The following is a 21464-nucleotide window of genomic DNA, read 5'->3' as shown; positions in this document are numbered from 1 at the left end:
AAAAATTTTCAGGGTAAAATATATATATGAACATCTCTCCCTTTATTTTAAATTTGAACTTCGCCAATATCAGCATGGTTTTGTTAAAAAAATCTACTTCTTACTTGCTAAATCTTTATCGCAGTTTCTTATTTCGTGAGGGCAGACCTAGCCCGTTTATTTTTACCTCAGTCAAGTATAATCATATATACTCTCTTATTGCATGAACTTAATCATGTTAGAACCTTAGAACGTAGTATTACTTGATTGCAAAGTTATTTATCGTTCGGATTTTCGACCGTTTGCAGTGTACGGAAGTTTTCTTCACCTTTTTCCAAACTACCATGACTACCACAAAACTCGACCTTATGATCTCTATTGTTCAGTATTTATATTAATGATTTATGTGCGAAAATTAGTTTGTCTGTAATTTTGCTGTTTGCTGATGAGTGAAGAATTTTCGTGTCATACTGTCTGCTGAAGATTATAGATTAGTACAATCCTTTACAGACTCTGTACAAAAGTGTTGCGTTGAAAATTATAAGAAAATTAACATTTGAAACCAATAATTTATTTTGTTTGTAAAACTAAAAATATCAATTTTAATTACTAAGTAGGTAATCTATTAATTACCTATACGATAGTGAACTCTATTGTCATCGTCATGTTGAGTGCTTATGTTTCCATACTTAAATCCGCTGGGACTGATTCGCTTTATCGCGTATAACTTTTCTTATCTGGATAGCCTATAAATTAAAAATTTTTGGAAAATAGATATGTGGTTCAAAACTAAGTAATTATATTGCCCATGTGGACAACAACAAAGGGTAGATACCACAGCTCTGATACTTTCCCCACTCCCATTCGTTTTTGAAGGTCAAAAATAGCTTCTTTTTTCTCAAAATCGATAGGTAAGTTTCAAGCTTAATTAGACCTAGAGGAAGTGAATTGAGTAAAACCTTGTAATTTCATGATTTATAGTCCATATCATGAGGAACAAATTGGTTTTTCATTGGAGTCTCCAGGTTCAATAGTTATCGAGATATAAAAGATAACGCAAACATCAATTTGAGCCGAAAAGACGTTTTTTCGCATTATAAAAACGGCTGTACCGGGAGAACCGAGCGGATTACATTTTTTAAACATATTTTTGAGGTATGAAAATATGTAGAAATAAGTATACAAAATATAACTTTTTCTTAAATGGTCGAACGACCTATCTGGATAAATTCACATGGAATGGACCCGTACCACGTGCCCCCTGAAATTATATATAAGATATGTAGCCCATTGTATTGTTGCTTGAAGAGGCATGCCAAATAATGACATATCCACTAGTAGAAGCGGCTGAGGCTACTGACGAACCAAAGTCAGAGCTGCAGTTGTTACGTGTGTCTGCGGATGACATTTCAGCATTAACCTCACTTAATTAACTGAATTAATTCCTTGTTTCGGAGTCCGTCTGGAGAAACCAGCAGCAGCTCTCATACTCCTACTCGAAGCTTCATTACTGTATTCACAACATCCCACCACTGACACTTCTCCTGAGCCAGATTAATCCAGTCCATACCATCTCATCCTATTTCTCTGAGAACCCACCTATTCCTGGGTCTTCAAAGTGGTCTCACGCTTTCTGGTTTCCCCACTAGAACACATATGTTCACTCTTCTTCTGTCCCATGCATGCTACATGCCCTGCATCGCATCGTCTTGGCCATTCTAACAATATTTAGCGAAGGGTACAAGTTACGAAACTCATTATGCAGTTTTCTCTAACCTCTTACTATGTCATCCCTCTTCCATCCAAATATTCTCCTTAGCACCCTGCTCTCAGACACCCTCTTTGCACATGCTTTCGGAAATATCAGAGACCAGGTTTCACACTCATACAAAACTACAAGGAAAAATGTAGTTTCTTATGTTTCAGATTTCTGTTGCATTGGGGCACCATTTTAAAGTATTCCGTCTCTAATGCAAAGGAGTTACTCCTTTCTTAAAAGACACTAAAATATATTTAATTCACTAAAAAGTGTTTGTTAAATATTTTAAATGCAGTGAACTATGTACATTCGTTCTTGCTACATGTTTCGGCTGCAAATAGGTCATCATCAGGCAACGTTTATTATTTGAGGAGACCACTGCACTGTACACTTTTCCTTAGTACCTTCAGCCACATCGTTGTTGTTGTTGTTGTCGTCGTTGTTGTTGTTAATTTGCTTAGGATATTTCTATCCTATCTTTCTTAGCGGCCGTTTCAGTGTTCCTGTTCAGTGCGTCGGTCACTTTAGATATGTATCTAGTCGCACTTTCATATTCCGCAAGCAATTTCATTTTATTGTTTCCGGTTTGAAAATTATAGGCCACGGAAATCCCGACAATATTTAAGAATCACTCGTAGGTGAACCCTATGAATAACGGTACATTCGTGTTAATGGCACCAGATTTATAAGGCGAAGCAGTTTGCAATGCAAGAGGCGAACTGGGATCACGGACCGTCACCGTAAATTGAGAGCACGTGCTCTGTAGTGTCAAGGATGTCTCCATTACATTGACCTCGCTACGTAACTTCTTTCAGTTTCACTTCATGTGACTATGAAACAGAATTCACCTTGAGAGGCAAATAATCGCTCATACAATGATGAAATAAATAACCTTGAATGGCACCTGAATGTTCATTACCGTGGTCACAAGAGCCCATCATAGACCGTAGCCTGAGCCACATAAGTCCGGCCCACATCAAGGAACACTATATATTGTGACATGACGCTCGAAAGCCGGAACAGTGAAGTCAGAATAGATGTTCATTGCTAGGCATCAACTCGGCAAACATATTTCCGCGGCAACGAATACGCAAGCAACAATCAAGTAATCTTCGTTGTTATGCAACGGCGCTGTAAAAACACCTTCCCAACAATAGAGGGGCTGTATTTTCTGCGTGGTTCATACAAAGGGGTTATGGAGAAGAGTTAAGTCGAGAAGAATAGAGTCGAGGTTCGAGACCCCAGTCTGACAGGGTATGAGCTTTGGAACAGATGAATTTAACTGAGTTAGAATCTTCGGAATTGGCAGTTACAGAATAATTGTAAGAAGGGAAATGAAGACTTCATGTGTGATTTGAAGTGACAGTGAGGCTGTTGTAATTCCGTTGCCAGGATACGACTAGTGAAGACTGAGAATCCTATTTCGTGTGTAGCGGAGAACTGCAAAATTTGTATTGTGACGTGTTGCGCCAAAGAGGACACCCCCTCCCTCCCCAGCGGTGACGTAACACGGGATGCCGCGGTCGCTACCCAGCACTAAACAACTCCCGACAGCGTTGCTAGGCTATCGGCAAACACGGCGTCAGACAACAGTGGTGCCTATTACGTAACTGTTTTCTGTGTTGTCCGTAACGGGGCTAAATAAGGAACAGCGAAGGCTATTCAAGAGAGTTACGAGTTGGCCAGGGAAAAGTATGCAGTCTAGTATTTCTGATACTGCAGATAGCAGTAGTTGTGAGATTGTTATTTGTGTGATTGTATGAGCGAGTGTGAAATAAAATTCGCTGCATCCAATACGGCGTGAAGTTATTTGTCGTGTTATACACCCAACACGTGACAGTATATTAACGGTAGTGCTATATTACCTTTAGTCCCGAGGTGTATGTATGAAATGTCAATATATGCAATCATCCAATATAGAAACCTTCTATAAGTCACACACAAACCATTACACATGATAATATTTTAGATATATTGTAATGTTATCTTCCCACATTTTCCTGTGTATCTCTACCAGGAACAGTAATTTTCCTTCCAGTTTCTCAAAATATTTCGCTTTAATTTCACATACATAGCATGCGTACTTCATGCCCTGCCCATTACATATACTGAAAGTTAACCAAAATTATCATCTGTTGAGAAATACGAATCATGGAGCGCCAGTCATACAGTTTCATCCTGTCTCCTGTCGCTCCCTCGCTCTTAAGTCGAAATACTGTTCTCTGCACCTTCTTGCCTGCCTCACTACGTCTACTTTAGTTTATTTTGTTTTGTTATTTTTAACTGGATCGTCTGGTAAAGTGAGAATTATGTGACAAAATAAAGGGACCCTGTACTTCGTAAATTTGGATGTAGGTATGGTGATATTCTTCCAGTGATGATACCTGAGGACAAGGGCAGAGTAAAGTGTCCTAAACATTGTTTTAAATACAAAGAAACGGGACGATGGATAATGTTCAACAAAATCAATAATTGTTTTTCAGTGACAGTGTTTAACTGTTGGGTATGCTGAGTCTTCTAAATACCGGGAATATCTTCTCTGCACGTCGTAAATACGAGGTGTGTTCATTACGTAAGCTTCTGAACCACACAAGTGTACAGTGCTGACATCTGAGGCAACAGTGGGACGTAGGCGACTCAACACTGACGAAGAAATATAAGTTGTTATGAATGCGAGAGGCCGATTTCTACAGGGACAGAATATTTAAACTCATGCCGAGATGAGACAAATGCATCAGTGTGCTCGGGAAGTGCGTTGAAAAACAGCGATACTTCAGATGAATGAATGAGCTACATTTCACTTTATAATGACTTCTCATTTAATTTGTACGATACAGAAAACTTTAATTTGTCTTCTAGACGTTCTCTAAAAGAGCCAATAGTCTTTCGCTTGATCAAGAGCTTCCGCAGTACGAAGGTTCAGTTTAGGTATCACAGGAGTCTGCTTGTGGGATCTACCAACAATCGTTTGAAAGCAGCACAGGGAACAAAATACTCTTGATTTTAGACCTTAAAAGTGACTTCGAAAAAAGAATAAAATGTATTAAGAAAAACTGTTTTCATGATCTACTCCAAAGTACAATTTCCATGCACAGTGCCTATGGTTTCTGCGTTTCATTACCACCCAGATCGTCACGTGTATCGAGGGAATTGTATACCAAGCATCATTGTTGTAGGTCTGTGTGAGTCTCACAGTTTTGTAGTTTAGATGACCAGTATGTCCCGTATGGTACTCCAATAGCACCGGCGTGGTAACAGGTGCACAACAGACATGTGGCCCCCTCCCCCACAAAAGTTAATCCTGGAATGGATTACATTATTAGTTTATTTAACTGAGACACAAGTAAGGCGTTTGGAAAGTAAATAAATGCACAGTAGAACAGTATATACTCGTGTGTGTGTGTATATATATATATGCGTGTTTATGTTTCGTCACCAGACAGCAGGAATATATCATAACACAAATTAAGTAAACAAATACTTCCAAAATGTTGCAAATTTCAAATATTTACAAAAGGCAATAATATTTTATTGACAGAAAAATTAGAATCAGATTAAATCCGGGAATACACGATATATTTTAGTTCAGAATCATTTGTGTTCTAGTCCACCATTTAAAATTTTCAGGATTAAATAAAATAAGAACTAAAAGTTTGCATTTGGTTTTGTCTGGCACTGAAACTTACCTCTTGTCCAGGGCCGTACCATAGCTCAAGCGGTTAGTCGCTGGCTTCCCACCGCGGCGGCCCGGGTCCGATCCCGGGTCTGGTCAAATGGGATTTGTGGTGGACAAAGTGGCGCTGGCGCAGGTTTTCTCCGAGCATTTCGGTTTCCCCTGCCAATCTTCATTCCACCAATTGCTCCACAATCACCCTCACCTATCATCTGGGGCTGGTACAATAGGCCAGAAGTGGCCGCAGTACAAGGGACTTAGTCCCACCCCACTAGCAATAAAGAAAATAGTACCACTTGTCCATAGCAGGCATGTTTCAGAGTGCTGGTAGTTTGCTGGAGAACCGTACTTGGGCCTAACAGAGGGAGCGATAGTCAAGAAGGTGGAGACAATTTCATCCTGAGAATTAGTGTGCCTCCTGTACACTACCGCAGGGTCATCAAAAAGCGAGAGAGATTTGGCATGGGATTTAGCACGCATGGTAGAAGTGGAAATGCTTTTTACATAAAATATTAATCTGAAACCTGAATAAAACAGACCACCTTGAAGAACTAGGCGCACTTAGGGTAATATTTAGGATGAATATGCAAGAAATATCATATTAGGGTATAGACTTGAATCATCTCACACGACGTAGCGACTGCCGGAGTTCTTTTGTTAACACAGCAGTGAACCCTCAGGTTTTGTAAAAAGTGAGGAAATTCTTAACCAGCTGAGCGACAGGAAGTTTCTTTATGTGGTTTATTTCACGAAGTTTCCGCTGCCTCACTGTCGACTGGTAGAGTGGCCGATGAATTAGAAGGATTTTAATTGAGATGCTGTTCCGTGCCGTGCCTGGAGGTGCTTAATAAATCCACGATAAACTTCAGTCATGATGGATGTTGTACCGGCCGGTATCGAAGCGCGTACCTCTCGAATACAAGACTAGAGCTTTAGCGCTACATAGGCGTATTTTGTCCTCTGAAAGTCAATAGACGTTTCGAAGGTACATTTCACCTCCATCTTCATGGTCTATTCACATCTAACGGACTACACAGCGTCATATCCCGGTAGGTGTAATCCATCATAACTATTGCTACACTAGTGATTTAACTTGTAGAGGAAATCTTTAAAGTGCGCCTTCTTCTCTTGTAGGATTTGAGGTTCTCACATCTGTGGTTACACAGAGTACTGTCTGCTGGGATATATTGCCGCGTAGTTCATTGAAAATCATCCGGCGTTTCGGAAGAACATATCATCTCCATCTTCAGTGTTGACGAACTTCTGCTGCTACCTGCTTCACGTCGGGTTCCGTCTTGGCTTATCCTTCGACCCTAAAGTTAGGAGGCTACGTGTTCCTCCGAAACGTCGTTTGAATTCTAACAGACTACATGACGTTATAACCCAGAAGATAGAATTTTCAACTTCTTGTCGTGCTCATAGACTGTTGGTACCTCACTTTACCACTTTGATACACGTTTTTGACGTCGAAACACGTAGAAGCTAGCATTTATAAAAGCGACAATATAGCACGCAACTTCTAAAAGAAGCTATCGAAGGAAAGATAGATGGGCGGATAGAAGTGACAAGAAGACGAGGAAGAAGACGTAAGAAGATGCTGGATGACCTTGGGGACAGAAGAGGGTACTGTCATTTGAAGGAGAAAGCTCTAGATCGCATTAAGTGGAGGAATTGTTTTGAAAGAGACTGTGGACCTGTCGTCTTGACAGATTACTGATGATGATGATGATAGCACGCAAAGAGTATACGGGTACGTAAGAAACTGCACCTTCAAGACTGCCCTGCTACTTATTATTATTATTATTATTATTATTATTATTATTATTATTATTATTATTCTTTGTGGGGTGAGACTGAGTCCACTTGGTATTACGGCCACTATTTGGCTTATTGTACCAGCCCCAGATGATAGATGATGGTTATTGTGGAGCAATGGTGAAATGAAGATTCTCAGGGGACACCGAAGTACTCGGAGAACACCTGCCCCCGTGTCTCTACGTCGATCACAAATCCCACATGACCTGACATGGACTCGAACCCGGGCTGCCGTGGTAGGAAACCAGCGACTAACCGCCTGAGCTATGGCATTGGCCCTGTAAGTTAAATCAGTTAGTCAGTTAGGTAGGCAGGTAGTTGAGGTGATCTCCTAAGCTTTGCATCAATACAGGCAGGTCGGCCATCTGGAGCAGGCAGTGTATGTGCTCCACATGGTTTGGGGTCAGGAAGCCGGTCCGATCGCAGCGGTCGGCGTGATCCACTATTAATAATAATAATAACCAGTTTGAGACCGGCATGATGCCGACAACACGTGCACCAGGACCACGTAATCGAGATGGCGTACGATATGTTAAAACCGGACTCATTATTTGCCGCTGTTTCCCTTCATCTTGATGTCCTTGATTTCCAGGTCTTCTGTTGTTACGCTGCCCTTCTTAGGCAGCATGCACATACATACACACACGAATACATGAAACTCACATACACGTAGATTGATGCATACATACGTCTTATATTCATGAATATGTATTGTGGCGTATTTGCTCAAAGCAAGAACCGTGGAGGCAGAGAAACAGCCATTGCTAGGTAACGCCCGCACGCATCACTAGAGGAATCTTCACGATAAGAGATGTGACACATAGAGCCGTTGCAGTGGAACAGTTAAGTAAAAATATGTCCTCGGAAACGAAGACACGCAAAAATAGAGGAGCTACGTTTTCTGTGCGGTCCGTTCCCAGTTGCTATAAAAAGGACAAGGAAGGTCGTTTAAGTTAGTTGAGTTTCGAGACGCCAAACTATCAGGATATGAGCTTATGAGTGGAGGAGTTTTTTCCTGTTCAAAATTGAGAGAGTCGGAAGTCGAAGGTGACGGAAGAAATGCCAAGAAAGGAATTAGGCTGTGAAAATAAGACTTCATAGTATACTGCAGTGGTAGTGAGACTGTCATAAATCCGTTGCCAGGATACGACTACTAAAGACTGAGAAGAATTAGCATGTCGTAATAATTTTTAAAGTGTGTATATTAGCAATAGCTCTGTGCCACTTCTAGTTACGAGTTCAGTGTCTAAGTGCTCAGTAAATCCAGTCATCCAATGCAAACCCCGTCTAATAGTCACAGCCCCATCTCATGACGATATACACATATATGGAGCCGGGATAGCTCGGTCGGTATAGCGACGGGCTAAGGACTGGACGTCTTGTTATCGATTCCTGAGAGAGGCAAGAGATTTTTCTCTTCTTCATAACGTCTAGACTCTAGACCAACCTTGACCCTATTCCGTAGAACACAGGGGTTAAGAGGCAGGAGTGTGAAGCTTTCCACTCACCTTCATCTACTAGCAAGGTCCACCACCACCTTCTCCCTCAAAATGAATGTCCTATTACTACGCGCGTTGGCTCCCGCAGGAATGTGTTTACCGAGTCGGTGCCTAGCAATGGGTCTATATGTTACAATACACAACTCATATCATGTGTTTTCTGTCATCTTCTGACCCTGTCCGTAAGTTCTCACAGAGGTGCTTATGAAGAGTGCTATATTCTGGAATACCGCCTGTAGTCCTTTGGAAGTAAACCTACATTTCGGAGGAACATATCGCCTCCATCTTCAGGGTCGAAAAATAAATCTGACTGTTACAAACATGCATAACGACAGAACAGGAAACTTCATCCGTATGTATTTGAAAGTTCATAAATTTTAAGAGAATGCCGGGATAGGGTAGTCTGTATAGCGACTGACTGCGGGTTGCACGATCTAGGGGTTGGAGTTAAAAGAGTTCCGCTAGGGCAAGAATCGTCTCTTCCTCACGTCGTCAAGATCGGCTGTGGAGTCCACCCAGCCTCGTATCCAGTGGGTACTGGGAGCTCTATCCCCGGAGATAAATCAGCCGGGGCGTGAAGCTGATTACTCTTCTCCAACTAGTAGCGAGGTCAAGAAAATATGGATCTATACATTTACTCCCCAATACGCCTTCATAGCGTTGTGCTTAATTAGTTAAGCACAGGGACAATTTATGTCCCCTAGTGACAGGGCTGTCCAGTCATACTTCCAGGCCCCAGGTTACCTTTTCATTGCCTTCAGCAACTCCCAAGATAGTGATTCAGATATTCTAAATCCTTATCCAAACATGATATTTGCCAGAAATATAAATTTGTAATACATTTAGACTTTGAGGTGAAACTGCAGAACATAGGGCCGCACTATATCCCTTGTGTCGGCTCAGCCTCTAACAGAAATGAGTACCAGGAATATTCTTGAAATATTCTTCGGGGTAAAGGGCGGCCGGCATGTAGGGCTGACATCCTTACCGCCACATATGAGCAGATTGTCTAGAAGATGTGGGCACCTCAACATCTCACAACCCTATGGGCCTACATGGCCTGTTACAGGGATACCTTTACTTACCCTAAACATACTAGCCTAATTACATTTTCAAATAACAGTTTTTGGCCGGCCGATTAAGAAATCTCCACGAATCAGGCAAGGAACCGTTCCTGAAATCTTATGTAGGTGATGTTAAAGAGAAAAATTCCCAACGGTCCTTTTCGTCCAAGAAACATCAACAATAGACGCAACGCGTCGCCTGTTAATGTAGCAATTACGTAACTCTTTTTAAGTTCAACTGCTCAAGTTGCAGTGTCTTCTTAGTATTAGTGGGTAACCTGCGTAATATATAACCATATTCTACAAACCTTTTATTTTGAAAACCGACCGTCGTGTTTAACCTCTGCATCCTCCCCCCGGGCCCGACACACACAACACTTCAGCTTTGCTTTCAGAAACCACAAAATAAAATGAGGGTTCTAACAAAAATAGCAGCCTTCAGTTCTGCTGCGGTGGACATGCCTCCGTGCTTGAGGCAAAATACCTCAGCCATGGAATTGTAATTCCTCTACATTCTTCTACATCCACCTCAGGAATTAAGTTATAATTTTTTTATTGATACTATAGGCTTATAATATTATAACCCACATTTTACAGGAAACCACGACAAAATGATTAAGGGTAGTTATTTGTTGTTATTGAAAGAAATACTTGGCAACCGATGTTTCTTATCCTGCTATAGCTCGAGAAAACAATGATTTTTTTTATGGAGGTTTCCTGTAAACACAACAAATTGTGAGATCCAAAACTACGATATTTATCAACTAACGAATGAACTGACTCTGTGGACAAGAATTATTCTAGATAATTTAATATTAGTTCATCTGGTTAAGAAATTTATCACTATTTATGGAACGAAAAATTTATAATCGTGTCCTGAAGATCCTAGCGAAAGCCACATCAGTTCCGTCCTAAGTCTTAAGGATTTATCTTAACATTATTCTTGCTCCTATGTCCAAACCCGAAGCGGTATATACTTTTCCGGGTTTCCGATCTGATTCTTTAGGATCTGTGTACTTTTCATCTGTCCTGTTCATATGATAGGTAAGCCGGGGTGACTCAGTCGGTATAGTGACTGCCTATGGGCTCAACGACCGAGCAGTCGGAGTTCGAGTCCACTATGGTCAAGAATTTTCCCTCCTCCACCTCGTCCACACCGGCTCTGGGACCCATCCAGCCTCCTATTCAATGGGTACCGGGGACTTTTTCCCCGGGGTTAAAGCGGCAAGGGCGTGAAGCTGATCACTCTCCTCCAGGTGGTACCGAAGTAAAGAAAATTTGGATCTATACATCCACTCCCCATACGCCTTCATGCTTAAGTAGTTGGCCACAAGAACAACTTTACCTTTCGTATTACCTACCCTACTCTTCATTATGCAGTTATCTCCTGTCTCCTGTTACGTCATTCCTTTTGGGTTCAATATTCTTATAAGTGTATACAAAAATGGTAGAAATTTCATGAACAACTGAGCAACTGTTTGTTTCTTAAGAATGTCTCTGCTCCTTGAATTTAGTCACAAGTAGGTAAGAGGTGCTGGCATGTTTATATTGTTGCATGTAGACCCGTAGCTGGGCAACGACGGCGAGATAAGCAAATACGTGTATACAAGAGCTGTTGTTGTTGTTGTTGTTGTTATTGGAGAGGGTGGGTTTTCCCATGCACTTAGACCACCTGTTGGTCCATTGTGCGTCCCCCTGTGATATTCTACCAGTCTCTATACCCTACCGGTACTGGTGCGTGCCATCAGTCCCGACTCAGCCAGCGAGTTTGGCCTCTACTGGCTCACCGGTATCTCGATGCTTCCCCCATCTACCAGAGGCGTTAGAGACTACTGTTGGGCGGGAAATGTCCTGAATTTGGTTCAGTGACCTCCTTTGGAGATATGAGGTTCTTTTACGTGCCGTAAAGCTACGACACGGGACCCACGGCTTAAAGTCCCTCCCGAAGGACTTGTTCCCTGAATTTTTCCGCTCTTAAAATTTCCATGACTTCCGCCGGGTTTGAACCCGCGTACCTTGAGTCACGAGGTGGGAACGTTGCCCCTATACTACGGAGGCCGCTCATACAAGAACCGTTATTGTGTAATGGCTTCGCAAACAAACATGTTCCCACAACAACTGAACTGCTACAAAATGGAAGGGTCCATGACGAGATGTTATGACCAGGACAATTAGTGAAAATTAGTCAGTGCAGTTGAGTTCAGTACAGTGAAGTGAAAAATTGGTTAGTGAGTTGGAGAACCGCAGTTCAGTCGTTGCGAAATGTTGCTGCTAGAACCTCGTAGCTGAGGCACGGGGTCAGTTCGGAAACCCAGATTAAGGAAACGGCTTGCCGTTATTAGCCGCTACCAGGCAATGACTGGTGAAGACTGTGCGTGCTGTGGTGAACTGTAGACTGTGAGTCAGTGATAGCTCTGTGATTGCTTTTAGTTACGAGTTGTGTGTATAAGTGTTCAATAAATCCAGTTACCAATCCAAACTCTGTCTCTGTCACTCCATCACGTGACAGTATATTGAAATACATTTCTCTTGATAGATTTATCCACTTACCAAATTATGGAGCTGTTTGGTCTGTTCAAATTCAGGATAAATTTAAGAAAACTTGGTCTTTTTAAAGGTATTTTGTAGAGTTTCTAAGGTTGTTGATGGCCCCGTCTCAAGGCCTCTACTACACAGATTAAAACAACATAAAGTAGAAAAATGTTCAGAGATGTCCATATGATGTGAACCCAATGATTGAGGGCTGTAATACCATACATGATACGTTTATCTGTTTAAACCACATAATGAACCTGAATTTGTTTCTATTTCTGTTCTGTCGTTTGTATTATTTTGTTCCAACGTTTCCTAAGACAGATCTCATATACTGAATGGTTCTGATGATGGTGTATAACACCCAGAATTACTGGATTTTTGGACCCTTACCATCGTCCGGTATTCTAGAAACTATAAAACACGACGTTTCGGAAACTGGATCTGTTTCGACCTCAAGTGAGGGGGGAAGACACCTACTCAGTTAGGTCCCTTGAGCTAACCTCAATCACTTGACAACTCTTTCAGATTCACTCAGTTATTTAATCACATGAAACCAGGCCGGAAAGAGATCCACGACAAACAACACAGTTCAGCTACAGTATTCCCTCTGAATGGGTAGAAGTTATATTGTCGAAACAGCCAGACCTCTAGCCGTGTGGCTTCATGAACACAGGCACAATCTCCAACAGGGTCTTCTAGAGAAATCAAAATTAGCCCAACATGTCTATGAAGAGGGTTATGAAGCTAGAAATTTGGGAATTGAAAGCAACAGTAGGTATATAAATTATAAGGAATCGGCCCATGTGGCATGCTTACCAATCCTATCAGCAAACCCTGTTTCGACATTTCTCCTATCTGGATCCCCCTCATCAGCAATGAGGTTTCTAACTCTCAGAGAAGATCTGTATGGCGTGATAGATTCTTCATGAGTTTCCGTAGGGTTTCAGTCTCGAGTGTTCAGGTTTTACTCCACAGATGGCACATTTTTCCCCTCCCATTTCTTTACATTTGTGTTCATGCATTTGATTTTCTTGGCTAGGTTTCTAGCAAAAAATTCTACCTCCTTTTCTATCCTAGTTTCACGCCTGTGCATGTTCCATCGCAATTCCTATTGCTTATTGTCTTGTTATATCGCGCCGAATTAGTCTGGTCTCAGGTGATTAAATAGTTGTGTGAATCCGAAAGGGATTGTCTAGTGATTGAGGTTAGCTCTTTCTGTGAGACCCAACTGAGTAGGTGTCTTCTTTCCTTATCTGAGGACGAAAACAGATAAAATTTCCGAAACATCTTGTTTTATAGTCACTAGAATACTGGACGGTGGAAAAGTCCAAAAAAGCCAGTAATTCTGACAGGTGTCAGAGTTTTGCGACTGCACTATAGCTAATACACTGGGCTTATCGTCCTGACATCTGTTGCTGATTTCTCTCTCTATAATTTGGTTCTTTTATAAGAAAATTATATTGATAGTTCATTTTTTATTGAAAGGAACTGATGTATACATGTGAACCTATTCATAAGAAGACAACGTCAAGTGGTGGACGCCAAAGTAATTCATAACATCCGATAATGCAGGATATAACTGGAGTGGGCTGAATATACAGTAGGTATTGCAGGGAAATTATGGCCTATACGAAGAAATGATCACTGGATGTCGCTGGAAATTATCGGTTGTTATTGGACGGAATTCTGACATCTGAATATTAACAAGAGTGACCTCACTAACAGTATCTAGGTATTATTCAAAAAACGGACATAAAAGTTTGTGTAAAATATACATATGTGTAACATCCTGTTAATAATGTTAATAATGAGAGTTATGATGATGATGATTGAATCCAATTCGTATTTATTTGCGGGTTACTGAAGACAGCACGAAAAAAAGAAGGAATAAACAAGAAAATAAGACAGTTTATTTCATTTTAATAACAATAAGGTAAAGTTGTCTCTGCTCTCAACTAATTAAGCTCAACGTCGTGAAGGCGTATGGGGGAATGGCTGTATAGGTCCACATTTTCTTGACCTCGACACTAGTTGGAGGTGAGTGGTCAGCTTCACGTCCCGGCCGCTTTATCCATTGGGAAACAGCCCCCGGTACTCATTGGATAGGAAATTGGGTGGACCCCAGAGCCGGTCTGGATTATATGGAGAAAATTCTAAACCCTACCGGGACTCGAACTCCAACTCCTCCGTCGTCCATCCCGAGCCAGTCCTAATACCGACAGCGCTATCCCGACTCCATGATAATAATAATAATAATAATAATAATAATAATAATAATAGCAACAGAATCTTGAAATGTCAATTTTATGTGCTATAGGTAGGATTATCACAAGGAACAGCGCCACACTACTGTACTGATTCATTGTCATATAGTTACAAATTTTGTTCACATTTTACGAAAATGTATGATTTGACATGTCCGTCACAAATATTAAGTAGGCAGTTTGTGAAATAAACATTGATCACAGTGACAAGCAGTAATAATAATAATAATAATAATAATAATATGGAATCATGGAACAAGTTTATTAGTAAATGTAGTTCATGACAGCCTCATCTTCCTCTTCAGCAGTTTGTAATACGGCAATGGTAAAGCTGAATTCCAGTCTTCTGTAGACTTATCCATTCGCAGGACAATATTTTCAAATCGACATGTTGGAGTGCAGAACAGAATTTTCAAGAAAACAGAGCAGCTAACCCTTGGGTTACGTTTATATAATTCATTGTCTGTTCTTCTGCATGAACATTTGAAAGCCCTGGAGCGATGCTAAATTACGCTGCTAACCAGAACTTTTCATTGACAACCATACACATAATAATGCGGAAAGGCTTGCGCAAACTTCGTTAGCTTAGCTCCATCGACTATAAATTCCCCCAGGGCTCACCAGAAAATTATCACCACGGTGTATAGTACTCACACAGCCATATAGATGATAGGTCGGGGCATGCTGCATGTTCTGCGGTAACGAAGGGTTTTGTAGTAGAGGCTTTATTACTACACAACCTACACAATCCGTATTGTTGCTCAGTAGATCCAGTGTTTGTTTATTCTTTATTACTGTGAATTTTCTCTATAGTCTATATACAAATTAAAATATACGAAATTTGCCTTGGTACATCGTAATGTAGTCTAAAATAGGAGATTTCTATATTTTGGGATGCAACATCATGTAGCTTCTGGTTTTTTTCTTGCCGTGCTCCTCGACCCTGAAGATTCTGGGGTTTTGTGGCACCGAAACATCTGTTGACTTTCATTGGACTAGGCTGCATTATATTCCAGAAGATAGAACTCCTCACAGCTACAGCTGTGATAACCTCAAATTCAACAAGTCTAAAATATATTAAATTAAGAGTGAACCAATGATATTCTTTTACCATAGACATAATTATCATCAAAATCATCATCATCACAGACAGTTTTTATTTCAATGGCTCTTCCAGCCCATTACCAGAGACATTAGCAAGATGTTATTGTTAGTGGCTCATCAGGTTTTGAACGAAGTTACAAATTATCAGTCATTTCTAAGATCGGTGAAAATTGTTGATTGATTATCGACCTATCATTATTACGTTTGCCATCGATCATTGTTATATACTCAGTCTATTATCACGAGCTAGAGAATCTGTATAGTAAAGCAAATTTCAAAAGCAGTGCCGTTAAAGCATCTCCTTCTTTCAGACCGTTCTGAATAGAAAACACATTAGACAATTTTTTTTTAATATGCATGGTTATGTGTTTTACATTTTAATTGGCTAACTACACGTAGTTTCATGGTATTACTGTCATATTTTATGTATAATGAATAGAATAGACTTCCATAGTTAGGAAATGACTCTGTAACCACATTCCCGTGGCAATGAATACGCAAATAACAATCGAACAACTTCCGTTGCTTTGCAACGGCATTGTAAACCCGCCTTCCCAACAAGAGACGCTGTGTTCTCTGCGTGATTCGTGGAAAGTGGTTAAGAAGAAGAAGAGTTAATTTGAGAATGATGGAGTCGAGTTTCGACACATCAGCCTGCCAGGTTATTAGCTTGAGGGCAGAGGAATTGAATTGAGTCAAGTCTTCGAATTTGGTAGTTGCAGAATAATGGCAAGAAAGGAATTAGGCTGTGTTAAGTAGACTTAATTTTGTGTTTTTGAAATTACAGTGAGACTGTTATAAATCCGTTGCAAGGATACGACTATTAAAGACTGAAAACCCTAGTGCGTGTAACTGTGAACTGTAAAGTGTGGAAATAGCAATGACGCTGTATTGCCTGTAGTTCCGTGTGGTGTGTGTAAGATGTCAATAAATCCAATCATCCAATCCAAAACCCGTCTCTAAGTCACGCACACCTCCTACACGTGACAGTACGTACAATATCTGTATATCCTGTGTGCTCTGTTTGCTCAGTTATACCGACTGTGCAACGAGAGTTCACCAAACGCGGTGATTTCGAGGGAAAAGTTCCCCGCGTTGAGCGAGGGTTTGCTGTACGACTGTTCCCATGCATTCATGTAAAGTCAACTCTGTAGTCTCGTGTTAAAGATGTGATTACAGATGAGTCGATTAGACGTGATTGGGTATTAATCGTTTTTGCGCATCTTGTCACAAATTACCAGTGCGGATGCACTGATCGTAGCTTGCGTTACATTGATACTGCTAAGATAGTCTTCCTGTACAACTCTCATAACCCAGATTGTATTATTCGAAATGTTGCCGGTCACGGTGGCCGAGCGGTCGAAGGCATGAACTGTCTTCGCTCGCTCGGAAGCTGGCATCGTGGGTTCGGATGTTTCCTGTGAGGTACGGACTGAATTCTTATATATTATTCTTATACACTGCCGGTCGCAGTAGCCGAGCGGTCTAAGGCATGTACTGTCTTCCCTCGCTTGGAAACCGAGATCGTGGCTTCGAATCCCACTCGGGGAATGGTTGTTCGGCTTTTGTATGCGTTTATTCTGTTTGTGTTGTCCTGGGTTCAGGTATCGGCCTTGCGACTAGCTGATCACCCATCCAAGGAGTCCTACCTTCTGTGAAAAGGATGAATGAAACTGAGAAATCAGCCCTTTTGCTCCAAAGTTGGAGGGAAGAGGAAGAAATAAACCAGAGATGTTAAAAAAATTAAATTCGCTAGTGGGGGGTGGAATCCAACTGGGTCCACTCGGCATGGCGGCCACTGATTGGCCTATTGTACCTTCCCTGGGGGACCATGATGATGGAGAATTTGGTGGAATGAAGATTGTCAGCGGAAAGCGAAGTACTCGGAGAAAACCCTCCCCAGCGCCACTTCCCCCCCCAGCCCCAGTGGGCCTAGGCCTACCTCCATGAACTTCTCCGTTCACTTCGGTTTTTCTAGATCTTACACATTCGGTAGGACTCCTTGGACGGGTGATCAGCTCGTCGCTGTACACAAACACAGAAAAACGCACACACACAAATTAAACATCCATGCCCTTAGTGGGTTTCGAACCCACGATTCCGGTTTCCAAGCGAGCGAAGACAGTACATGCCTTAGACCGCTCGGCTACCGTAACCGGCCCAGCGCCACTTTGTCCACCACAAATCTCACTTGACCAGACCCGTGATCGAACCCGGGCCGCCGCGGAGGGAAGCCAGCCACTAACCGCTTGAGCTATGGCGCGGCCTAACAGAGATGTTATCAATAGGATATACTCGTACATTTGAGGTTAAATTTTTTTTACGAAGATTTCGTCCTTTATGGAATAAAATATTGACACTTTCACTCTTACATTCAAATGTCTACAGAGTTAACGAGCGTTGTGGAGTTGTAAAATTGGGATCTGGTTGTGTCTTGTAGAATCTTGTGAATCTGTAGGAGCGATGCTATTCTCGGCTAGGGAGCTCGCGCTTGCCCGAGTTTTAAGAACGGGGGAAGTCGATATATGGAAATTTTGACCCGTCTTCCTCCAGAACGTGTATCGTCATGTACACAACAAAATCTCCTTTATGCAAAATTTGAAATTCCGTGAGTTTCAAAGAAGAGTGAAGCACTAGAAATTTATATCACGTGTTGATAATAGAAAAGTTTTGAAAAAACATTCATAATTTATGGTTCCATTATTGAAGATCATTTAGACATAGACTCTAGAGCGCATGCGCTCTTTAAGGGTAAGAATTTATTGCTGCATATTGTATCTTCAGATGCCTTCATTTTGGCTTGTCTACTTTTTGGCTGTTTTGTAGCCCGAGTGAGATATTCTGTGCATCCAATCGGTGATCGAACTCAGGTCTGAATCGTAGAAGGTATTCTGCAATTCTGCTAATGAGATATTCCTATAACGATAGAATTTAATGGAGAATTTCTGTCCCGTTTTATTTATAGGTATATTTTGATACTGCAGCAGTTGTTAGGTGTATTTCAGTGTTTATTTACACGTAAGAGACTTTCTTTATTAAACATGTTCGATACTAAACACTTCGTTAAATAATCTCGTAAGAAATCCGAATGAACCCTCTGTTTAACATCAGGCAATCGTGAGTTAGACATAATTATCATCAAAAGCAAAATTATCTCCATAAACCGAGTCTCAATACTGTATTTAACAAAATTCTCACCACAAAACTGAATCAACACTCTGTTTAATAAAATTCTCACCATAAAACTAAATCAACACTCTGTTTAACAAAATTCTCTCCGGAGTATTGAATGGACATTGTTTTTAGCAAAATTATCTCCATAAACCGAGTCTCAATACTGTATTTAACAAAATTCTCACCACAAAACTGAATCAACACTCTGTTTAATAAAATTCTCACCACAAAACTGAATCAACACTCTGTTTAGCAAAGTTCTCTCCAAAGTATGAACCGACCCTCTGTTCAGTAAAATTATCTCCTGAGTTTGTCTTATAGGGTTTTTTTTAACTTTCCCTGCCTCATTAGGCTACCTAATGCATATTTATACCTCATCGACATGGGATAAATGTAGGCTAATTTGGCAATAACGTAATCAGCCCAACGTATCACATTTTTATTTTACACTCTATTACAGTTCATGCGCACGACTTCTCTCTGCTGTGTGTATTCAGCCACGAGAAATCAAGCTAGATGGCAGGACGGCAGCTGGAGAGTGGACAACACTTTCGATAGTTCTCGCATACTACTTGTATTTCTCGAAAGAAGGGTGTTTTTTGGAAACATGGCGGAAGATAGGACCAAAACAGGCTTATTTCCTGAATCTCTGCAGGCCCATTTTTTTAAGAAATCCTTCTGTCAAAATTTGTATACAAGGAATTTAGTCAATTAAATCAATTTTTAGTGAATTCAACTTGCATACGGAAATATTGTCTGCTATAACGAACGTAAGCATAGAAACCTTCATCAGAATCTATCAGATAACTGATAAACTATGAAAAAATCTCATTTTGGGCTCTTAAACAAAGTGGGCCTTATATAGAACCAGATAACAAAAGTTATATTCGTACATTCGCAAGTTCCCCGTCCATTTAGGTATCCCAAGGTTTATTGCTGTTTCCGCTATAGTCATCTGGTGGATATAATTTTAACTCAGACGAATTCCATACATAACATCGAACCCATTTTCTTTACGATCCATTTCTGTATTATTGTGGCGTACAGGTCCGTTGCTAGGCAAGGGCCGCGAAATAAGCAGCGGTCCGTGACGAGGCACTATAACTATTCCCCTGCCAATCTTCTTTCCACCATTGCTCCACAATCACCCTCACCTATCATCTGTGGCTGGTACAATAGGCCAGTGGCCGCAGTACAAGGGGCTAAGTCCCACCCCAATAAAAAAAATTTATAGAATAACACAACAGGATGCATTCCTTGAAGATTATAGTGTTAGAATATTTTGAACGTTTACGGGAAAGTGTTCTGAATTGAATTGTAACAAGCATTTCCCAAATTCAGTTGACTCTTAACAAAAATGTAAGGAACTCAATCAAAATGCAGTGCAGGTCTTACTTCGGTCATGTTAGTAGCTGACTGAAATGGGAGATATGATTCATCTTGTTCACCACAACAAGCAAATTTTTCCTTTCCTAAGCCAATTTAATCCTGTCCACAGCCTTGCACCCCATTTCTTTAATAAACGTTGAAATATTGTCCTCCATCTACGCCCACTTCTTCCAAATGCACATTTTTTCCAAGCAAAATATCGTGTTCATTTCTCACACCTCCCAATTGTGCCGCATCCCACGTCTGTTTCATCATCCCTCACTTTATCCTCCTAACAATAGTCCTAGAAGCACAAAGTGTGAAGTTCATTATACCATTTCCAGCAGACTTATCATTCTCCGTTGTAGGTACAAATGCTCTTGTCAGTACCCACAGTCTGTGTTCTGAATGTAACACCCGTACAGAATAGCAAGCAAAATAAGACGCCGTGCATAATGACTAGGGCCCGGATTTTGATGACATGTCATCTTTTTTTCCTTGTATCTATGCGATACTCTTAAATATATAAATCTCGGATATGAGCTGCTGGTTACAGAAATGTAAATTTTATACGTAATTTTTTTACATTTTTCCATTTTTTGGGTAATTTTTTGGTAAATTTTTGGTCTTTTAAGGGTATTTCTTGTCATTTTTCGCCATTTTAGGGAATTTTTCTTCCTACGTTTTCTGAAATGTGAATAACATGGAAGCGAAGTGTTCTTTCTTTTCTCCTTTAGGTCATTTTTCTGGATTTTTCGGTCATTTTATAGGCCATTTTTTAAATATTTTCACGTCATGAAAATCCGGTCCCTAATAATGACACTAAATGTTGACCTACGAGACGTACTAAGAGAATGTTCTTTTTATTTTTTTTACAATTGTACCTCATAATAATAAGAAGACCTAGCATTTCGTTGATGAATGTTCGAAAGAGAGAAAAGAAGTCATCTTATTGAGTAAGTAATGTAATATATGAGGCAGGGACGTGAGGAAATGCGAGATCCTGACATAGATATATTGGAATGTAAGGGATGTGGCTGCAGAGAACACTGGGGAAGGAAAGAAACAAAGAATAGGGAAAAGATAGATGGAGTGAGGAGCGCAATTATATTTTGCCACTGGCTTTACCACGTTCCTGTCATCTACAGCTTTTGTCATAGTTCATTAGAGCTGGGGAACCCTCTAAACGTATATCTCAGGCGAGTGTTCTTGGGGGGGGGGGGGGGGGAA

The 21464-nt window shown here is 40.8% G+C and overlaps 1 long non-coding RNA gene across 3 annotated transcripts in view; it reads left to right on the top strand.

The window, feature by feature from the left end:
* Positions 1-21464, top strand: part of LOC111865038 — a 425443-nt gene that overhangs the window by 63537 nt on the left and 340442 nt on the right. The window lies entirely within an intron of this gene.

The sequence above is a fragment of the Cryptotermes secundus genome, unplaced genomic scaffold (assembly GCF_002891405.2).
Source record: "Cryptotermes secundus unplaced genomic scaffold, Csec_1.0 scaffold971, whole genome shotgun sequence".
Lineage (NCBI taxonomy): Eukaryota > Metazoa > Arthropoda > Insecta > Blattodea > Kalotermitidae > Cryptotermes > Cryptotermes secundus.
Note: the sequence above shows the minus strand (reverse complement) of the source record. Positions and strands in the feature narration are given on the sequence as shown.